This window comes from Bacillus rossius, unplaced genomic scaffold (assembly GCF_032445375.1).
Source record: "Bacillus rossius redtenbacheri isolate Brsri unplaced genomic scaffold, Brsri_v3 Brsri_v3_scf360, whole genome shotgun sequence".
Classification (NCBI taxonomy): domain Eukaryota; kingdom Metazoa; phylum Arthropoda; class Insecta; order Phasmatodea; family Bacillidae; genus Bacillus; species Bacillus rossius.
In genome coordinates this window covers 26,055-39,803 of record NW_026962547.1, presented here as the reverse complement: position 1 = coordinate 39,803, position 13,749 = coordinate 26,055, and the positions used below count along the sequence as shown (strand labels likewise).

The 13,749-nt window shown below is 44.3% G+C and overlaps 2 non-coding genes and 12 pseudogenes across 2 annotated transcripts; all 14 read left to right on the top strand.

Annotated features, from left to right (window-relative positions):
• Window positions 1-757: 757 nt before the first annotated feature.
• On the top strand, window positions 758-933 carry LOC134544343 (U2 spliceosomal RNA; annotated as a pseudogene).
• Window positions 934-1,589: 656 nt separating this feature from the next.
• Window positions 1,590-1,754, top strand: LOC134544369 (U2 spliceosomal RNA; annotated as a pseudogene).
• A 410-nt stretch (window positions 1,755-2,164) lies between these two features.
• On the top strand, window positions 2,165-2,357 carry LOC134544335 (U2 spliceosomal RNA). The gene has a single exon (XR_010077689.1). It is a non-coding gene; the product is annotated as a U2 spliceosomal RNA (small nuclear RNA).
• A 656-nt stretch (window positions 2,358-3,013) lies between these two features.
• LOC134544368 (U2 spliceosomal RNA) lies at window positions 3,014-3,178 on the top strand (annotated as a pseudogene).
• Window positions 3,179-3,588: 410 nt separating this feature from the next.
• LOC134544346 (U2 spliceosomal RNA) lies at window positions 3,589-3,804 on the top strand (annotated as a pseudogene).
• Window positions 3,805-3,945: 141 nt separating this feature from the next.
• Window positions 3,946-4,121, top strand: LOC134544342 (U2 spliceosomal RNA; annotated as a pseudogene).
• Window positions 4,122-4,777: 656 nt separating this feature from the next.
• LOC134544367 (U2 spliceosomal RNA) lies at window positions 4,778-4,942 on the top strand (annotated as a pseudogene).
• A 410-nt stretch (window positions 4,943-5,352) lies between these two features.
• On the top strand, window positions 5,353-5,568 carry LOC134544345 (U2 spliceosomal RNA; annotated as a pseudogene).
• Window positions 5,569-5,709: 141 nt separating this feature from the next.
• Window positions 5,710-5,885, top strand: LOC134544341 (U2 spliceosomal RNA; annotated as a pseudogene).
• A 656-nt stretch (window positions 5,886-6,541) lies between these two features.
• LOC134544365 (U2 spliceosomal RNA) lies at window positions 6,542-6,706 on the top strand (annotated as a pseudogene).
• Window positions 6,707-7,116: 410 nt separating this feature from the next.
• On the top strand, window positions 7,117-7,332 carry LOC134544344 (U2 spliceosomal RNA; annotated as a pseudogene).
• Window positions 7,333-7,473: 141 nt separating this feature from the next.
• On the top strand, window positions 7,474-7,649 carry LOC134544340 (U2 spliceosomal RNA; annotated as a pseudogene).
• Window positions 7,650-8,305: 656 nt separating this feature from the next.
• LOC134544364 (U2 spliceosomal RNA) lies at window positions 8,306-8,470 on the top strand (annotated as a pseudogene).
• A 410-nt stretch (window positions 8,471-8,880) lies between these two features.
• Window positions 8,881-9,071, top strand: LOC134544347 (U2 spliceosomal RNA). Its single transcript, XR_010077693.1, has one exon. It is a non-coding gene; the product is annotated as a U2 spliceosomal RNA (small nuclear RNA).
• The last annotated feature ends 4,678 nt before the right edge of the window (window positions 9,072-13,749 follow it).

Genomic DNA, 13,749 nt, shown 5'->3' with positions numbered 1-13,749 from the left:
TGCCCATTAAACTAAAATATCTTAAGTAACTTCAGGAGGGGCTACTCCCCGGAGTAAATTTAGTTGTGGTAAAAGTGCATATGTGTGTTTAATTATTTAAGGACCGCGGGGAGCTAGGCTCCTTGTTCGTGAATATTTTATATCTTAAGAGGGTTTTTGTTTTCTTTTCTTGCAACAGACTAGTTCTGTTTTAACGTAACTTCTTTCTTTTAGTCTAGTTAGTGACTTGCGGGGACTAGTTCCCCTTTTAACGTAACTTCTTACCTCCCGCCTTTGAGGGAGGGAACCGGCCCCAGGGGCACGGTGGGATTAGTTTCACTTTAATTCTCCCATAATCTTTGGTTTTTCCGGGCGCTAGGTGCCCCTTTTTCCATTTCCTAATATGTGTTTTTAATATTGTAAAGGGTTTTGAGATATTGCTAATAAATAGCTTTCAAATCTGTTCTTATCAGCTTAATGGTGTGACAACTGTTATGCTGGGGGAACAGAATGCACAGAATTTGTCGACCATATGGTTGTGGGAGGGCCTGGTCCCGCCTTCACAATCACTGGCCCCCCGAGTACGTCGGTGGCTTGGCTTCAGTGGTGGAGGTTGGGACCGGGGTGGCACCCACAGTCATATGGGAGAGAGATTCTGCTACACTTTGCCTTAGCAAACATTTTTTGTGACGGATTTGCAGGTTTTGCACCCCCGACCAGTTCGGGGGAGTTGTATTGTCTCCTGCTGGCCACTGCCTAGTGCATGCCAGCAGCGAACATTGCTTAGGCAACCTAAAAAATCTGTTCTTATCAGCTTAATATCTGATACGTCCTGCATCGCAGGACCAGAATATTAAACTGATTTTTGGAACAGGGCGGAGTGCTAGGGGCTTGCCCCACCTCCGCCGCGGGTTGGCCCGGTATTGCAGTACCACCGGGATCGGCCCACCACAAAATGTAATAAACTTTAAGTTTGTTTTAAATGTAATAAACATTGTTACCAACTTGTAAGAATGGATGATAGTGAAAAATTGATTGTTGTAATGTAATGTGCCCAAGTGCAGAGACAATACAGAAAAGTCGTGTGTACATTCAACAAATGAAGAGGAAGAGAAAGCTGATCCAGTAGGTGCTGCCAGGGGCGGCCGAACAGGAACTACAAGGATGCCCAAGGGACGAACTTGGAATGCGAGAACATGTAGGAACTTAGCAATTTTGTGTGCAGAATAATAGGAATTAATTATTTTATTTTATCATACAATGTAGTGCTTGTTGTGAATGTTTAATAAATTTAGCTGTGTGAGAAAAAATTCAATATAATTAACAATTAGGCAGTGTTAAATGATAATAATGATGATGTATTGAAAATGTATTTTGTCATGTCGATGCGTGAGTTTATGTAAGTGTGTGGTTAAGGCTTGTTGTGAAACCTTTTATTACTATTATTGTTATTCATTACTCATGTTAATATTTGTATGAATTGTATTGACTTTTTTTTATCTGTTGAACTACATGTGTTTGGTTAATGGAGTTTTACAATGTGCAATATTAATTTTGATGTGTATTTTAAGGGATGTTTCTCGGCCTTTCGGCTAAGATCAGAGTGTAGTATCGCTTCTCGGCCTTTTGGCTAAGATCGAAGTGTAGTATCTGCGATTCTTCTACACTTTGTCTTGGCAGCATTTTTTGTGACGGATTGCCCCCGGACCTGGTCCGGGGAGTGCGATTGACCCTGCTGGCCACTGCCTAGTGCATGCCAGCATGGGGGCACATTGCTTAGGCAACGTTAAATATCTGTTTAGATAAAATTATATTGACAATTAAAATGTAATGTATAAAGTCAACTCTCCCATGAGAATCATTCTTGCCTTATTGAAACTGCAGTTAATCTAAGGGACCAGCTTGTGCTGCAGCAAGTGGAAAGTACGGTAATTGTAAGAGCGTTGTTATGGATATACCAAGTTTTTTGTTTATTGCTGGTGAATAGTGATTCATTTGGATTGTAATACCTCGTGTCACTGTATTGAAGATATTATCAATGTACAGACCATGCTTGTGCATGTGTGGTGTAGAGTATGACGGCTCGTCGAAAGTGTACAGTCGTTTATGGAAGTCAGTAGACCTTGTTATAGCATTTGATTTAGTAATAGGGAGCCCATATAGCTCCTGGTTCATTAGGATTGTTATCGCTTCTCGGCCTTTTGGCTAAGATCAAAGTGTAGTATCTGTTCTTATCAGCTTAATATCTGATACGTCCTGCATCGCAGGACCAGAATATTAAACTGATTTTTGGAACAGGGCGGAGTGCTAGGGGCTTGCCCCACCTCCGCCGCGGGTTGGCCCGGTATTGCAGTACCACCGGGATCGGCCCACCACAAAATGTAATAAACTTTAAGTTTGTTTTAAATGTAATAAACATTGTTACCAACTTGTAAGAATGGATGATAGTGAAAAATTGATTGTTGTAATGTAATGTGCCCAAGTGCAGAGACAATACAGAAAAGTCGTGTGTACATTCAACAAATGAAGAGGAAGAGAAAGCTGATCCAGTAGGTGCTGCCAGGGGCGGCCGAACAGGAACTACAAGGATGCCCAAGGGACGAACTTGGAATGCGAGAACATGTAGGAACTTAGCAATTTTGTGTGCAGAATAATAGGAATTAATTATTTTATTTTATCATACAATGTAGTGCTTGTTGTGAATGTTTAATAAATTTAGCTGTGTGAGAAAAAATTCAATATAATTAACAATTAGGCAGTGTTAAATGATAATAATGATGATGTATTGAAAATGTATTTTGTCATGTCGATGCGTGAGTTTATGTAAGTGTGTGGTTAAGGCTTGTTGTGAAACCTTTTATTACTATTATTGTTATTCATTACTCATGTTAATATTTGTATGAATTGTATTGACTTTTTTTTATCTGTTGAACTACATGTGTTTGGTTAATGGAGTTTTACAATGTGCAATATTAATTTTGATGTGTATTTTAAGGGATGTTTCTCGGCCTTTCGGCTAAGATCAGAGTGTAGTATCGCTTCTCGGCCTTTTGGCTAAGATCGAAGTGTAGTATCTGCGATTCTTCTACACTTTGTCTTGGCAGCATTTTTTGTGACGGATTGCCCCCGGACCTGGTCCGGGGAGTGCGATTGACCCTGCTGGCCACTGCCTAGTGCATGCCAGCATGGGGGCACATTGCTTAGGCAACGTTAAATATCTGTTTAGATAAAATTATATTGACAATTAAAATGTAATGTATAAAGTCAACTCTCCCATGAGAATCATTCTTGCCTTATTGAAACTGCAGTTAATCTAAGGGACCAGCTTGTGCTGCAGCAAGTGGAAAGTACGGTAATTGTAAGAGCGTTGTTATGGATATACCAAGTTTTTTGTTTATTGCTGGTGAATAGTGATTCATTTGGATTGTAATACCTCGTGTCACTGTATTGAAGATATTATCAATGTACAGACCATGCTTGTGCATGTGTGGTGTAGAGTATGACGGCTCGTCGAAAGTGTACAGTCGTTTATGGAAGTCAGTAGACCTTGTTATAGCATTTGATTTAGTAATAGGGAGCCCATATAGCTCCTGGTTCATTAGGATTGTTATCGCTTCTCGGCCTTTTGGCTAAGATCAAAGTGTAGTATCTGTTCTTATCAGCTTAATGGTGTGACAACTGTTATGCTGGGGGAACAGAATGCACAGAATTTGTCGACCATATGGTTGTGGGAGGGCCTGGTCCCGCCTTCACAATCACTGGCCCCCCGAGTACGTCGGTGGCTTGGCTTCAGTGGTGGAGGTTGGGACCGGGGTGGCACCCACAGTCATATGGGAGAGAGATTCTGCTACACTTTGCCTTAGCAAACATTTTTTGTGACGGATTTGCAGGTTTGCACCCCCGACCAGTTCGGGGGAGTTGTATTGTCTCCTGCTGGCCACTGCCTAGTGCATGCCAGCAGCGAACATTGCTTAGGCAACCTAAAAAATCTGTTCTTATCAGCTTAATATCTGATACGTCCTGCATCGCAGGACCAGAATATTAAACTGATTTTTGGAACAGGGCGGAGTGCTAGGGGCTTGCCCCACCTCCGCCGCGGGTTGGCCCGGTATTGCAGTACCACCGGGATCGGCCCACCACAAAATGTAATAAACTTTAAGTTTGTTTTAAATGTAATAAACATTGTTACCAACTTGTAAGAATGGATGATAGTGAAAAATTGATTGTTGTAATGTAATGTGCCCAAGTGCAGAGACAATACAGAAAAGTCGTGTGTACATTCAACAAATGAAGAGGAAGAGAAAGCTGATCCAGTAGGTGCTGCCAGGGGCGGCCGAACAGGAACTACAAGGATGCCCAAGGGACGAACTTGGAATGCGAGAACATGTAGGAACTTAGCAATTTTGTGTGCAGAATAATAGGAATTAATTATTTTATTTTATCATACAATGTAGTGCTTGTTGTGAATGTTTAATAAATTTAGCTGTGTGAGAAAAAATTCAATATAATTAACAATTAGGCAGTGTTAAATGATAATAATGATGATGTATTGAAAATGTATTTTGTCATGTCGATGCGTGAGTTTATGTAAGTGTGTGGTTAAGGCTTGTTGTGAAACCTTTTATTACTATTATTGTTATTCATTACTCATGTTAATATTTGTATGAATTGTATTGACTTTTTTTTATCTGTTGAACTACATGTGTTTGGTTAATGGAGTTTTACAATGTGCAATATTAATTTTGATGTGTATTTTAAGGGATGTTTCTCGGCCTTTCGGCTAAGATCAGAGTGTAGTATCGCTTCTCGGCCTTTTGGCTAAGATCGAAGTGTAGTATCTGCGATTCTTCTACACTTTGTCTTGGCAGCATTTTTTGTGACGGATTGCCCCCGGACCTGGTCCGGGGAGTGCGATTGACCCTGCTGGCCACTGCCTAGTGCATGCCAGCATGGGGGCACATTGCTTAGGCAACGTTAAATATCTGTTTAGATAAAATTATATTGACAATTAAAATGTAATGTATAAAGTCAACTCTCCCATGAGAATCATTCTTGCCTTATTGAAACTGCAGTTAATCTAAGGGACCAGCTTGTGCTGCAGCAAGTGGAAAGTACGGTAATTGTAAGAGCGTTGTTATGGATATACCAAGTTTTTTGTTTATTGCTGGTGAATAGTGATTCATTTGGATTGTAATACCTCGTGTCACTGTATTGAAGATATTATCAATGTACAGACCATGCTTGTGCATGTGTGGTGTAGAGTATGACGGCTCGTCGAAAGTGTACAGTCGTTTATGGAAGTCAGTAGACCTTGTTATAGCATTTGATTTAGTAATAGGGAGCCCATATAGCTCCTGGTTCATTAGGATTGTTATCGCTTCTCGGCCTTTTGGCTAAGATCAAAGTGTAGTATCTGTTCTTATCAGCTTAATGGTGTGACAACTGTTATGCTGGGGGAACAGAATGCACAGAATTTGTCGACCATATGGTTGTGGGAGGGCCTGGTCCCGCCTTCACAATCACTGGCCCCCCGAGTACGTCGGTGGCTTGGCTTCAGTGGTGGAGGTTGGGACCGGGGTGGCACCCACAGTCATATGGGAGAGAGATTCTGCTACACTTTGCCTTAGCAAACATTTTTTGTGACGGATTTGCAGGTTTGCACCCCCGACCAGTTCGGGGGAGTTGTATTGTCTCCTGCTGGCCACTGCCTAGTGCATGCCAGCAGCGAACATTGCTTAGGCAACCTAAAAAATCTGTTCTTATCAGCTTAATATCTGATACGTCCTGCATCGCAGGACCAGAATATTAAACTGATTTTTGGAACAGGGCGGAGTGCTAGGGGCTTGCCCCACCTCCGCCGCGGGTTGGCCCGGTATTGCAGTACCACCGGGATCGGCCCACCACAAAATGTAATAAACTTTAAGTTTGTTTTAAATGTAATAAACATTGTTACCAACTTGTAAGAATGGATGATAGTGAAAAATTGATTGTTGTAATGTAATGTGCCCAAGTGCAGAGACAATACAGAAAAGTCGTGTGTACATTCAACAAATGAAGAGGAAGAGAAAGCTGATCCAGTAGGTGCTGCCAGGGGCGGCCGAACAGGAACTACAAGGATGCCCAAGGGACGAACTTGGAATGCGAGAACATGTAGGAACTTAGCAATTTTGTGTGCAGAATAATAGGAATTAATTATTTTATTTTATCATACAATGTAGTGCTTGTTGTGAATGTTTAATAAATTTAGCTGTGTGAGAAAAAATTCAATATAATTAACAATTAGGCAGTGTTAAATGATAATAATGATGATGTATTGAAAATGTATTTTGTCATGTCGATGCGTGAGTTTATGTAAGTGTGTGGTTAAGGCTTGTTGTGAAACCTTTTATTACTATTATTGTTATTCATTACTCATGTTAATATTTGTATGAATTGTATTGACTTTTTTTTATCTGTTGAACTACATGTGTTTGGTTAATGGAGTTTTACAATGTGCAATATTAATTTTGATGTGTATTTTAAGGGATGTTTCTCGGCCTTTCGGCTAAGATCAGAGTGTAGTATCGCTTCTCGGCCTTTTGGCTAAGATCGAAGTGTAGTATCTGCGATTCTTCTACACTTTGTCTTGGCAGCATTTTTTGTGACGGATTGCCCCCGGACCTGGTCCGGGGAGTGCGATTGACCCTGCTGGCCACTGCCTAGTGCATGCCAGCATGGGGGCACATTGCTTAGGCAACGTTAAATATCTGTTTAGATAAAATTATATTGACAATTAAAATGTAATGTATAAAGTCAACTCTCCCATGAGAATCATTCTTGCCTTATTGAAACTGCAGTTAATCTAAGGGACCAGCTTGTGCTGCAGCAAGTGGAAAGTACGGTAATTGTAAGAGCGTTGTTATGGATATACCAAGTTTTTTGTTTATTGCTGGTGAATAGTGATTCATTTGGATTGTAATACCTCGTGTCACTGTATTGAAGATATTATCAATGTACAGACCATGCTTGTGCATGTGTGGTGTAGAGTATGACGGCTCGTCGAAAGTGTACAGTCGTTTATGGAAGTCAGTAGACCTTGTTATAGCATTTGATTTAGTAATAGGGAGCCCATATAGCTCCTGGTTCATTAGGATTGTTATCGCTTCTCGGCCTTTTGGCTAAGATCAAAGTGTAGTATCTGTTCTTATCAGCTTAATGGTGTGACAACTGTTATGCTGGGGGAACAGAATGCACAGAATTTGTCGACCATATGGTTGTGGGAGGGCCTGGTCCCGCCTTCACAATCACTGGCCCCCCGAGTACGTCGGTGGCTTGGCTTCAGTGGTGGAGGTTGGGACCGGGGTGGCACCCACAGTCATATGGGAGAGAGATTCTGCTACACTTTGCCTTAGCAAACATTTTTTGTGACGGATTTGCAGGTTTGCACCCCCGACCAGTTCGGGGGAGTTGTATTGTCTCCTGCTGGCCACTGCCTAGTGCATGCCAGCAGCGAACATTGCTTAGGCAACCTAAAAAATCTGTTCTTATCAGCTTAATATCTGATACGTCCTGCATCGCAGGACCAGAATATTAAACTGATTTTTGGAACAGGGCGGAGTGCTAGGGGCTTGCCCCACCTCCGCCGCGGGTTGGCCCGGTATTGCAGTACCACCGGGATCGGCCCACCACAAAATGTAATAAACTTTAAGTTTGTTTTAAATGTAATAAACATTGTTACCAACTTGTAAGAATGGATGATAGTGAAAAATTGATTGTTGTAATGTAATGTGCCCAAGTGCAGAGACAATACAGAAAAGTCGTGTGTACATTCAACAAATGAAGAGGAAGAGAAAGCTGATCCAGTAGGTGCTGCCAGGGGCGGCCGAACAGGAACTACAAGGATGCCCAAGGGACGAACTTGGAATGCGAGAACATGTAGGAACTTAGCAATTTTGTGTGCAGAATAATAGGAATTAATTATTTTATTTTATCATACAATGTAGTGCTTGTTGTGAATGTTTAATAAATTTAGCTGTGTGAGAAAAAATTCAATATAATTAACAATTAGGCAGTGTTAAATGATAATAATGATGATGTATTGAAAATGTATTTTGTCATGTCGATGCGTGAGTTTATGTAAGTGTGTGGTTAAGGCTTGTTGTGAAACCTTTTATTACTATTATTGTTATTCATTACTCATGTTAATATTTGTATGAATTGTATTGACTTTTTTTTATCTGTTGAACTACATGTGTTTGGTTAATGGAGTTTTACAATGTGCAATATTAATTTTGATGTGTATTTTAAGGGATGTTTCTCGGCCTTTCGGCTAAGATCAGAGTGTAGTATCGCTTCTCGGCCTTTTGGCTAAGATCGAAGTGTAGTATCTGCGATTCTTCTACACTTTGTCTTGGCAGCATTTTTTGTGACGGATTGCCCCCGGACCTGGTCCGGGGAGTGCGATTGACCCTGCTGGCCACTGCCTAGTGCATGCCAGCATGGGGGCACATTGCTTAGGCAACGTTAAATATCTGTTTAGATAAAATTATATTGACAATTAAAATGTAATGTATAAAGTCAACTCTCCCATGAGAATCATTCTTGCCTTATTGAAACTGCAGTTAATCTAAGGGACCAGCTTGTGCTGCAGCAAGTGGAAAGTACGGTAATTGTAAGAGCGTTGTTATGGATATACCAAGTTTTTTGTTTATTGCTGGTGAATAGTGATTCATTTGGATTGTAATACCTCGTGTCACTGTATTGAAGATATTATCAATGTACAGACCATGCTTGTGCATGTGTGGTGTAGAGTATGACGGCTCGTCGAAAGTGTACAGTCGTTTATGGAAGTCAGTAGACCTTGTTATAGCATTTGATTTAGTAATAGGGAGCCCATATAGCTCCTGGTTCATTAGGATTGTTATCGCTTCTCGGCCTTTTGGCTAAGATCAAAGTGTAGTATCTGTTCTTATCAGCTTAATGATCTAGCCCCGAGAAGTGATTAGTTAAATAACTGTGCTCAAGAAAAGATCGTCGCAGAGGTGTTCGTGCTGTATTCACTCCGGCACGAAACGACCATACTTCCAGCAGTTCCGAGGATGGATCGACTGCTGCTGCGCCTAGGGAGGACATGGGGAACTACATGGAGATAAGGTAGGTGGTAGTCTGGCACTTGTGTTTTGTTTTTAAGTAAGTTCTTGTGGCCATCTTGTTTATTTACTTGTTTTCTTTCTGCAAGCTTTCGGCCATCTTGCATTAATTATTTGAATTTCTATTTGTCTGGCCATTTGTTGTTTGTTTATTTGAATTAAATTCGTTAATCGCGGCCATCTTTTATTGCAAACATTTAAAGTTTAACTGTTACATTTAATTTGTTAATATCTGCATAGCTTTTTGTACCTGTTAAAGTAAAGTAACTACCTATCTCGCCTTTAATTTTCCAAGTGCCAAACTATCACCTAGTAATTCCTGCAACTCAGTGTTTTGTTATGTAAGCCCCATTTCAGGTTCCCGACTGTAACTTGCATTCGTGACTCGTAGCTTTTACTGTTCACCCAAAATAATTTTGTTTATTTAAATTCTTTTTCAGTAATACATTTTTCCGAATAATATTTAGTTGCTTTTCATATATATATTAAATTAGAGTCAATCTTTTTACTGCAGTTCCTATATTTAAATAACCACATTTAATTAATACCTGTACTTGATCTTGCTGTTTAACATTTAACTTCTACCCACAGTCTCGCCCTTGTGTTTGAATTTTTTAGCTCGGGCAAATACCACATTTAATTTTTCCTCAATTTAACTAATACCTTCAAGGCGAGTCGCGTAACTACAGTCGAAGATCGTCGCCCCTAAAGGCCTTTGGAACCCCTTCCCAAGTGTATCTTGTTTTTCTTGAGCCTGTGTAATTGTTTTTGTCCTGTCTCCTGACTGTGTGTGTTCAATGGCCGACAGTCCCTTGTGAATAATCTGTGTGCATCCTATAGTTTCTGTTAAGTTTTTGCCTGTCTCTCAATTTTCCCATATTAATAATTCAATTGTTCAACATTTAAAGTAATTTCTGTATTTATTTTGGCTTAAATTCACTTTGCTCGCGATAATTATATTGCCTTGTGCCCAGGCATATCTAGTGTAATCGTGTTTAATTCTGATTTGAATTCATAACTAGGGGCAGTAAATAATTCCATATTCAGAGATTTAATTTTTCCCATTAATAGTTTCAGTGTATTTTGTCTGCTTAACTTTAAATTCAGTTTTTCGCGACCTCGTGGTTGAGTTATTTAGCGAGGTCGGTCGCCATTTTTCAACTTCCTTCTTCTTCACAGATGCTTCGCATGTGACTTCCTGTTCGTGTCCATGGATATGCACACCAGGGGTTGAGTGTTGTGTTTGTCTTGTGTTTATTGTAATTGTTCAGTGACTTGTTTTTGTGCTTGAATCCGCCATATTGCTTTCTTTCGAATTAGCTAAAATAAATTAAAGTACTATTTATTTCTATATTTACCTTGCTGATTAAATACGCCATATTGTTTTCAGAGTAACTATTAATTGGTAATTAAAGTAATACTTATTGAATATATCTATCTATTATTATTATAATATTTATTTAATTAATTGAATATTCCTTAATTTTCTTGCAGATTTAATATATTTACCTTTTCATTTTTATCCATAGTAATTAACCAATACATCTCAAATCTTGCTGTTGAATCTTTTAACTTAATTCCATTTACATTCTTATAGCATCACCTCAACCATATTTATTTAATTAATTAGTTTCAAGCACCTGTACCTGTCTTATTTGTTTGTATATTTTGTTTCCTTTGTAGTGCTGATCGGTAAGTGAGTAACTGTCTCTTGTCTGTGTTGTGCTAGTATTTGTGTTGCGACTTTTGTAAGTGTTCTGTTGTTGTGTTTTGCTCCTTCCAGCACTCTAGTGTACTTGTGTTGTAAGGCCCAGCCCTTGACACATTTGTACACCCCCCTAGTGTTCCAGAAACCTAGGGCACAACCAGTGACCTTGTAGTGTCTTGAGCCGCCTGTGTAGTTCTTCTCAGGACAGCGAACTGCTCCAGAAGCGGTCGTCGCTTGTCTGTTTACAGCTGCCCAGGAGAAGAGTGCCTGACTCTTAGCCCGGCACTCGGCTTGCCGCTGCACCCCCGGATTTGACTGTTGCTTCTTGGTTTACCAAGTAGCAGCCCCACCGATTGTGACTTGTGATATTTTCTTTTTAGTGGCCTGTACCTGATTAGTTTTAAGTAGAGTTTTATTTACCTTTCAGAGTTTATACTTTAGTAGAGTTCTATATATTGTTAGGTGGTTAATTGTTATATTTTCAGAGTCTATTGTTTCCTTATTTTTCAGGGTACTCTATACATACCCTTAGTGTTATCTTGTTATAAGAGTTTGTATATATTGTTCTTTTACAGATCTAGTTGTTTGCTGCTGTGCGGCTGTGTTGTTCTCTTTTTGTTAGTGTAAGTGTTTTTCAGGATGCCCGTGCGTCCCAGCTTCGTGGCGTTGCCGGCCCCAGAGGAGATCCAGTGCCCTGCGTGTGTGCGGCTTCAGCAGTTCGGGTCTGTCTTCGGACGACTGGCTGATCTGGCGGCGCATGTGCGCCGGGCGCATGACTCTGCGGGGCTATGGTTTCGCTGTGAGATTTGTAGGCCGCACGAAGAGATCCGGTCCCTGAGGGCAGCAAGGCTGCATTTTGAGACGGTGCACCCGGGCCGGGGCATCGAGCCGGCGCTGCCGGAGGCGGATGGTACGGACTCGGATCTCGCGTCTGATGATGAGGAGGAGGATGAGAGGGTTGCCGTTCGGGAGATGGTGTCCTTGGTGCGTGACCCGGGTGAGCCGGGGTGCCTGCGCGTGCCGGTGCCACTACCGGCCGAGTTGACGTGCATCCTCTGTGGGACGCATGGCTTCGGGCTGAGGATCCGGGGGCGGTATTCAGCATGGTCGGACATGTGGAAGCACATGAAGCGACACCACCCAGAGGTGACTGCGGTGGAGTTCCGCTGCAGGTTCTGTGCTTCCGCATTTTCGGGCGCTGGATATCCGCTGAGGGTGGCTCAGAACCACGTTGCCAACGTCCACAGAGCTGAGGTGCGGAGACTCGCGGCACGCCAGGCGCGAGAGGCAGGCCTGGGCGCGCCAGCACGGACTCCACCTGCTCGTGTGGCCCGGCGGGAGGCACGGCGCTCCTCAGATGAAGACGCTGATGATCCGCAGCCCCGGCCGTTGCCGCCGCGGCTGCCGTCTCCGGTGCCTGGTCCCTCCCACCGTCTCTCTCCGCCTGCACGAGAGGAAGGCCAGGAGACATGTGTTGTTTTGCCCCCCAGGAAGAAGAGACGGACATCACCTGGACCCGTCACGCCGGCGCGCGACGATGCAACGGGGAGGGAGGCTTTGTTTCTGTGCCGCAGGAAGAAGCTGTCACTGTCGCTCCGCACGACACCCCTCCCTGGATCACCGGCACCCAAAGGGACTCCGGCACCTGCGCTCCCGCAGGTGACCACCAACGAGGAGGAGGCGGCCCAGCTTCTGTCCAGAATGCTGCCGCTGCACCCGAGGCCATCACCAGGCCCGGCGTGCCGTCCCTCCTATACCGAACGGGAGGATGTCCCAGCGCCGGCGCCGGAGCAGGAGTGCATCGGAGTAGAGGAGGAGAGAGGAGAGGGTCTGCCACCCAGGGACTGGCAGACCGGAGATGCCCCCAGTATGTCTCCTGGGGGAAGCACACCTGAGCAGCGGACTGCACCGGAGTTGCACGTGGTGCCAGCCCACCTCATCAGGTTCCCACTCCTGCACTCGGAGGGAGGAACCCAAACTGATCCAGACCATGATGAGGAGCTGCCAGGAAGATGTGAGATGGGGACGCAGACGGAGGATGACGTCGCCCCAGAGCAGGAGGCTGCCGACGCGGCGGTGCAGGCGGAGGTGCCGGCGCCGGTGGAGCCAACTGTGGGCGTGGTCGGGGGGAGGGTGCGGCCTCCCCCGGCCGCGCGGGAGCTGTCTGGTCCTGGCGTGGGGCTGCCCACCCAGAATGCCCGGGAGGTACGAGAGGAGGTCCCCCGGGCGCGTCACGGCCAGCAGCCCAGGGAGAACCGCCACCAGGTCCGAGGACGCCCAGCAGAGGCGGCAGACCACCAGTCCGCCTCGGAAGACGAAGGAGAAGACGGCGAACCCGAGGTCCGGCCCAGCCAAGTCCAGCTGGAGTGGATGGCTCGGATCTCGGCAGCCGAGGAAGACTGGGAATCCCTGGAGCACGTCTGCGACGAGTACACGGAGTTTGTCGTCGCCCTCAAGGTACGAGAAGAAGAGGGGGGCGCGGCACGTGCTCCAGGGGGTGGCGAAGGAGCGAGGGGTGGCCGGAGAGGGCCCGGCAACCCCGCCCGCCAGCGCAGGCGGCGGCCGGCATTTGCATTTGACGGGGAGGCCGCCGCCAAGATCCAGAAATTGTACAGGGCCAACCCCAAGAAGGCGATGCAGGAGATCCTGGAAACAGAGTCTCCCTATTGCCGGATTGCGGGAGCCCGCCTGCAGGACCACTTCACAGAGACATTCTCAGACCATGGCTACGAAGTGGGTCCCACGCCTGCAGGTTGCGCACTGGCACACGATGATCCGACAGAGGAGGAAGTGGACGAGCTGGCCAGACCATTCACCACCAGGGAGGTCGCGAAGAAGCTCGCCCGCACCAAGAACACGGCACCTGGGCAGGATGGCATCAGGTACAATTTGTTGAAGAGGGCTGACCCAGGTTGCCACGTGCTTGCGGCCCTC